This window comes from Triticum dicoccoides, chromosome 1B, assembly GCF_002162155.2.
Source record: "Triticum dicoccoides isolate Atlit2015 ecotype Zavitan chromosome 1B, WEW_v2.0, whole genome shotgun sequence".
Taxonomy (NCBI): Eukaryota; Viridiplantae; Streptophyta; class Magnoliopsida; order Poales; family Poaceae; genus Triticum; species Triticum dicoccoides.
Genome location: NC_041381.1, coordinates 178,665,400 through 178,673,459, shown reverse-complemented (window position 1 = coordinate 178,673,459; position 8,060 = coordinate 178,665,400). Strand labels below are relative to the sequence as shown.

General features: G+C 36.5%; 1 long non-coding RNA gene across 1 annotated transcript; it reads left to right on the top strand.

Moving 5' to 3' along the window:
• Positions 1-6: 6 nt before the first annotated feature.
• On the top strand, positions 7-2,220 carry LOC119326686. Its single transcript, XR_005158115.1, has 4 exons — positions 7-706; positions 820-882; positions 1,037-1,259; positions 1,745-2,220. It is a non-coding gene; the product is annotated as an uncharacterized LOC119326686 (long non-coding RNA).
• The last annotated feature ends 5,840 nt before the right edge of the window (positions 2,221-8,060 follow it).

Genomic DNA, 8,060 nt, shown 5'->3' with positions numbered 1-8,060 from the left:
GCCCCGCCGCTCCCTTCCCAGGATCCAGCCATCGTCCTGCCTTCCTTCCCCGACGGCATGCGCCGCCACCCCACCTTCCTCCTCCGGCCAGGTGCGCTGCCACGATGCGACCCCCAGCCAGCACGCGCCGCCGCCTCCACCTCCCCCTCACGCAGCACCTCCGCCGTGACGCACCCCCTGCAAGTTCGCACCGCCGGCCACACCTTCCTTCCCCGTCAGCATGCACCAGCGCGATGCATCCCGCCGCGTAGCATCCCGGCGCAACATCCGGTGATCCACCGACCCGCTACCCGATCGAGCCCCTGGAGAACATCCACACAAGCACGTGTGTTCAATTTCTACATTTCTGCTACTAAAAACAGAGGAGAACGGCTGCTAAGATTTTCTCTGAACTTCCTTGTTCTTTGTGACGAGACCTGCTCAACTCTCCCTCTATGAACTCTTGCAAAACAATTTTATTTATATTTTCATCTTTATCTTTATGAACTGAATTGGACTGGGTTGTGTCATATTCTTATTAATTTTCCCATCTGAAAATGGTATGATACAAAGGAACAGTCTAGGTGGACGAGAATTTCAAGTTCATTTCTGACTGCAGATACTTCGATTTTTATTTTCAAGTATTAAATTTCTTGGATAAATCACCTCTGTCAATGCCTCGCTGATCATCATCCCGAAGTTCACCTCTGTCAACGCTGCCGTCCAGGTACTCATTCCATTCCAAAATCACTTGCGTGATACATCTCGTGCATGCACTGTAAAATGTAACACATGCCAGTTATAGTCTGCATTAGTAGCTAATTCCATCCATCCATTCAGTTGTTGAGGCAAAGCCATCCTCAAGACACAGAAGATACGCACTCGATTAGCAAACTCCACAAGGTACGATTTAAATTACTTAAAGCTTTCTTAAGCAGTCAACTATCTTGAACCAGACTACATAATGGATTACATACAGTGTACATTAGCTCGGGTAGAGAAAATATAAGTTCAAATTCTTGCACCATTGTGCTAGCTAACACAGCTTATTATTCAGTGATTTGCACAAAAACTTCACCTGGAGGTATTGACCTGTAGCGTGTCGCGTCTGCCGCTGCCGCCGAGGTCCCCCACATACAGCCGACGCTGCGGCAACCACCCCCCACCACTGTCTGTTGCCGATGCCTGCAACCACGTCCGGCCGCCCACTGGACGTGGGCACAGAGGTAGGGCCACGCTGAGAGCTCGAGCTCCACCACCCGCAGCCGCTTCCCCTGCAGGTTGTACACCCCACCGACCACACCATCTTCTTGTCCTCCTCTATTCTCTTGCCTCTTTGCTTCTGTAGTTCAAGATGTTTTAAAAAGATTGGTATTTTTGCTCTCTGTAATGTTCAAAAGTTTGGTACTGTATTTTTTCGGATCTGCAAAGATGTAATCTCAGCAAGGTTGGACTATGTTAAAGTAAGATATTATGAACCAAGAAAAAAGAGAAATTTCAGTCTATGATTTCCCACCATATTTGGCCCAACTTGTGTTCTGATTTCATTTGAAAAATCTAGAAGTTCAATGATATAAAATATATAAGTTCTGACTCCACAAGATGTATGTTTGGAGAATAAAAACAATAGTTAAATGAACCCACCTGCAGAGTAAAAAAGAACATATAAATTTGCATTACAGAGTTAAAAAAATTCAGAGCCAAAAACATATAAAAGTTTGTAGAAGGCAGTGCTTAAAACGTTCATTTTTTCCCTTTGTTTCAGGTTGTAGTGGAAAAACAAAAGGCAGAAGTTCAAAGATGAAATTTGAAGAAGGAAATATACAACAATCAAAGAAGTGGTGGTCTCATTACAGAGAAGGAGAACGCCTTGCGAGCCAGCCAAGTTGACTTCTGCCATCGGCACTGCGTAATAATCACTGGATTCCCATGGCCACCGACGCTGGATAATTAGCACTGAACGACTTGCAATCCAGAAGAAAGTTGCGCCCATAACCCGTGGAGATCTATCACGTTGTGTAGTTGGTCGTGATGTATGTCTCCCGGAGCTTCAATTTTATGACCCTGGTGCATGTTCTTCTTTTTTGATGTGCCATTTAATGCATAATTTATCACTGGATGCCCATGGGTGTGTGCATAGTATGTGTTTGTGTTAGTTCCCGACAGGTTCCTTCATGTACATCATGGTGATGGATAGAGAGATCCATTATTCATTTGTATAGAAGTTCAAATTTAAATAAAATAGAGGTTCAATGTTTATGAAATCTACTTTAGTAATTCTTTATTAAAAGTGTACAAGCGTTACAGGTGGCAGCCGCGACATTTCTGTGTGTGAATAAAATGGAGAAGTTCAAGTTAAAATAATGGAGACGTTCGATCCATGTAAAAAATCTGATATTTCCCATTTCTTGAAAAATAAAAGTAAGAAGTTGAACTTTAAATAATATTAAATAAGCTTGTTATTTATTAAAAATTAAAAAAGTATGTTTCTTTAATAAAACCAAAGTAGTTCAAATTAAAATAACACACGAGCTCAGATGTTAGTAAAAAAATTGAGTAGTGAAGGACAACTTCGCATAAAGTAAAAACTAATGTAATTAAAAAAATGTGAAGTGCAAATTTTAAAAACAGAGAAGTTCAAAGTTTATTAAAACCTAGGATCTATAAGTTCAAAAAACAAAACAAAAAAACTAACGTCAAAAAACAACACGTCAAAAATAGAGTGAAGTTCAAACAAACATGCCCGAGAAGTTCAACTAGTTCACAAAGTGCATTTCTAAAAATACACAATGAAGTTCAAAAAAAAAAAGATAGAGCGGTTCAATGTCTACAAAAAACTTAGATATTTTCACATAGCCGAGAGAAGATCAGATTGATATATGTCAGAAGTGCACGTACTACACGGTGTAAAGAATGAAAAAGCAAAAGGCTAAAAGTTTTGTTGCTAGAAGTTCAAGTGCTCGGCCCGAGAAATTTAAAAATTCTTGTGAGAAAGGTTGAACAAAAATACGTGACAGAAGTTCAAGGTGAAAACAGCGGGAAGTTCAAGTACTACACGGAATGTGTTTCAGATAAGAATATAAGAATAGGAAACTAAAAGCTTCAAAGGTCTGCCTCCGTCCATGGTTCGGAATCTATATTACGAGACGTCTGGCTTCCAATTACATGAACACCGAAGCAAAACTTCACCAGCGCAGCGAAACATTAGTGTAATATTAGCATGGACCATAGTTGATTGTCACCAGTAGTACTTCTTACATTGGATGTCAGGCTCATCTCTGGAGTGTTTGCAATCCTTTTCATGCTAGGTGTTTGTGTAAATGAACCAGCATGCTCATGCATGCTTATGGAAGTTGAAAGGAAACAAATATTCAAGGATCACTATCAGCATATATTTTCTAAATGTCAACCTGGAGAAAACGCGATGACTGTTTGTGTATATGTCTCAAACAAAAAAGTGTCTTTTTTGTAACATTTTACCCTGCCTCGTTGCATCCTCTCTCTTTTGTTACAGGAGAAGTTCATATACAGCGACAACAACAAAGTTTCATGTCAGAAAAATTGAAGTCCATCTATATGGAAGTTGATAATTGTTGTGTGTATGCAGGGGAGCACAAAAAAACTTGTAGCTGATAAATTTTCCTTTTGTTTAGATGCATCAATCTTTCTTGATGCCTGCTCTTTTTTAAGTGATTAAATGATGCTTGTTTATGGTTCATTTGGTGCTTGATGTTGGAAATATATTACAGTGCACGAATGTGAAGTTCAATTTGAAATAACCGAGCAGTCTGATGAGTACAAAACCCTTGTATTTCCATGTTTCTCAAAAGTGATGGTTTATGGGATCCAAATATTAAACATTGCAAACATGTTGCTAGCAGTGTTTCAATTGTTATGTGTGCATTTTAATTTGCTGGAATTTTTTGTATGACATACATGATCAAGTTCAAAGCACACTTGCGTTCATGCATGCAAAAAATGGTTGTGTGTGTCTTCGTGCAATGGGTAGTTCTTTTTTCTTTTTGCATATAAAAAGAAGGATGTTCAAACAAAAAATGCAAAAGTTCAAAAAATATGTGACAAAAAAGATTGTTTAATCTACCAACAAAAAAAATTGTAAATCCACAAAATTTGTCTAGCGAAACCTGTTATAAATTATATCTATGCCATAAAAAATATATCTCTAGATTCACTCGGCTGAACTTTCTAAATATATATTTTGTGGCATATTATACATGTTTCGCTAGTTAAATCGACGACCTAAATTCTGGTGCCCGACTTATACTCCCATCCGGACGTTGTGTGCTGCAATGTCACAAGCAACTTGGACCCTGGAGCCAAGTGCCAGGTGGCTCCAGCTTGTGCAGAAATGGCACACTAGTCCATTCGTCCAAGATTTTCCGTGTTTCTAAATAATAAGAGAGAAGGCCAACTCACAATAACAGAGCAGTTCAAAAGAAAGTATATAAAAATGGATTTTAAAAAATAGAAATTTTGAAATAACCGAGAAGGTCAAAAAACATAGAAGTTCAATTTTGAAAACCCTAGAAGTTCAATTTGAAATAACCGAGAAGGTCATAAAACCTAGAAGTTTAAATTTAAAAACCTAGAAAATTGTTTGCTTATTTAAAACCATATTTTTCTAAGAAGTTCAAAGTAAAAAAAGAGAAGTTCGAAGGTTAAAAAAACTTAGATGTTTTCTCATTATTAATAATAAAATGAAGAAGTTAAAATTAAGATAAGGAAAAACTAAAAAAGTTTTAAAAGGCTTAGTAGTTCAAAATCTATTTAAAGAAAGCATTTTTCCATATTTCCAAGAGAAATTAGAGGTTCAAATTTCACAAACATAGAGGTTCAATGTTTATTACAGAACCAAGAAAGTCAAATTAAAAATACAAAGAAGTTCAACTTTTTTATAATAAATGGGTTATATAAAATCCTAGAAGTTCGAATTTAAATAACCGAGAAGTTCATTTTTTAGCACAAAACCAAGATGATCAAATTAAAAAGACGAAGAAGTTCAATGCTTGTTACAAACCCAAAGAAGTTAATAAAAAAAGCATCTCAAACAATTTTACAAAAAAGATTTTCTCTATTAAAATAAACCAAGAAGCTCAAATTTAAAAACGGAGCGGCTGGATGTCTGTCAGAAAGTAGGTTTTTTCAGTACTAAAAGAAATAAAACCAGGAAGTCCAAATTAGAAAGATGGAGAAATTCGATGATTATAGAAAACTCAGATTTCCCTCGTTATTAAAGAATGGAAACAAGAAGTTCAAAAATAAAATAAAAAGAAGTTCAACTTTTAAAAATAGGGTGCTTCACAATTCATAAAAAAGAATTAATAAATTTAGATTAATGTTCATAAAAAACTCAGATATTTTCACGTATCAAGAGAAGTTTAGATTGATAACTATCGGAAGTTCATGTACTACATGGTGTGCATTTGTATGAAAAAAGAATGAAAAAGCAAATGCTAATAGTTTTGTTGCTAGAAGTTCAAGTGCTTAGCCCAAGAAAAGTTCAAAAATTCTTGTGAGAGAGGTTGAACAAAAATATGTGACAGAAGTTCAAGGAGAAAACAGCGGGACGTTCAACTACTACACGAAATGTGTTTCAGATAAGAATATAAGAATAGAAAACCAAAAGCTTAAAAGGTTTGTTGCAAGAAGTTCACGTGGTCCTCCATTCACGGTGCAAAATTAATATTGCGGGACATCCGACCTCCAATTACATGTTTGAAAATAGCAAAAAATGACTTCCGACCTTCAATTGCATGTAATTCAATGTATGCACAAAAAATGTGACAGAAGTTCAAAGTGAAATCAATGAGAAGTTCAAGTACCGCAAGGAATGCATTTCAGGTCAGAATAAAAAGTATAGAAAAATAAAAGCTTAAACAGTTTGTTGCTAGAAGTTCAAGTGCTCTGTCAGGGGAAGTTCAAAAATTCTTGCGAGAGAGGTTCACCTTCTATTTCCATGTTTGATTTTTTCTGTATAAAAATCGAATACAATTCTTTACTCAAAATATAAAAAGGTGAAGTTCAAATTGAAATAACAAAGAAGTTCGGAGTTTATTAAAACCTAGGATTTACCTGTTGAAAAAATAAAAAACAAGGCACCATTTTCTGCACTTTTAAAAACAACTCATAAATGAAAAGAATGGTTGATAGAAGTTCAATTGCTCAGCGAGAAAAAGTTCAAAAAGTTCTTGTGAGAGAGGTTCACCATGTATTTAGATGTCCAAAATACATTAAAAATATGTCTTTTTTGTGTTTTAAAATAATTCTCTCAATCCAGAGAGAAGTTCAAAAGTGATAACAACCGAAAGTTCACGTACTACATGGTGTGTATTTCATACAAGAAAAATACAAATAAAGTTAAACAGAGTGAAGTTGAAACATACATGCCCCAGAAGTTCAACTACTTCACGCAGTGCGAAAAACAGCATGTCAAAAAATAGCACGTCAAAAACAGAGTGAAGTTCAAAAAGACATGCCCAAGAAGTTCAACTACTTCACGCAGTGCATTTCCATTTGCGATGAAGCCAGAAATCATGATCTTGTCATTTTCTAATTTACTTCAAAACGACAGGAATATCATTTGTGTAAGTTCAAGTCCTCGGTCGGAGAAAGCTAAAAAAATATTGTGAGAGAGGTTTGTATAAAAAGAATATCATTTGTGTAACACTGACGAAAATGGATGGGAAAATTATAAACAAAAAATATGTCACAGAAGTCCAACGTGAAAACAGCAGGAAGTTCAACTACTACACTGAATGAGTTTCACAAGAAATTTTTTTAAAACCGTCGCGAGTATGAAAAAATGATCAACACAGAAAAGTTGCATGTTTATAGCAGCTTTCCAGCGGCATATCACTTGCTTAATTCCGGTGAGTGAATGAAGAGCTACAAGCAAAAAAAAGCACTGCCACCGAAGTTCAAGTACTTCACGCAATGCATTTTCGACGAATCTATTTTGCAATAAAGGCAGAACGAGTGATCTCGCTGTTTCTGAAATTACTTGAAAATGGCTGGGATTTAGAGAAAAACATCAACATGAAAAAGTTTTGCATTTTTCATAGCTTTTCAACAGTATATTATTTGCCCCGTTCCGATGAAGTTTGTAGAAATTACGGTGAAAATACGTTTTTAGCCATTTTCAAAATCAACGTAAAACCGTAATGAATTTGGAGAAACAATATATACCAAAACGTTTCGCATTTGTTCAGGCTTTCCAACACCATATCGTTTGCTATGTTCGGACGTATGAATAAAAAATATATCGAATATACAAACTTGGTAGAACTTGTACCAATTTCTAAATTACTCTTAAACCATTCAAAATTAGAAAAAACTTTCAACATGAGAAAAAAGTGCATTTTCATAAGCTTTCCAACACGGTATCATTTGTCTCAATTGGATTAGGCGTTTAGAAATGGCAAAGAAAATACGAACTCAGTTGTTCGGTTTGCGAAATTTTACTATTTTCCACATTACACTTTAACCATAGGGAATTAGAAAAAACATTCAGTATGTGGAAGGAGCGGTTTTACAGCAGCTTTCCAATTCCATATTATTTGCCTCATTCCGATGAACGGTTTACAAATGCGATCGAAAATACGATTCACGTTTTTGTATGAAGAAAAACAGTTTTCAAAACTGCTCTTAAACCACTTACATTTTGCCAAAATTTTAAGTTGGGTCATGATACTGGTGTCCATAGCTTTCCAATGGTATATCACATGCCCCATTTGGGCAATGTTGACGGAAGTTCAACCTAGCACTAGGGGACGTCCAGGTCGAACAAATTAGGCAGTAAAATTGCAAAAAACCGCAATTTCATCACGACCCGAGAGCAAAATCTGCCAGCGAGCGAGATTTCTATTTAAAACCGGTATTTAGTTGCTAAAAAATCTTTCTAGATTACACTAACATCATATAGAACACTACTAACCAGAATAATTCGCGGGGGAAGCCACGGTTGCAAAGATAGCCCGAAGGTCGGGTTCGTACAGAGGGAAGTTCAGGCGCGTGTACAAACAAAAATACGTCACAGAAGTTCAAAGTGAAAATAGCATGAA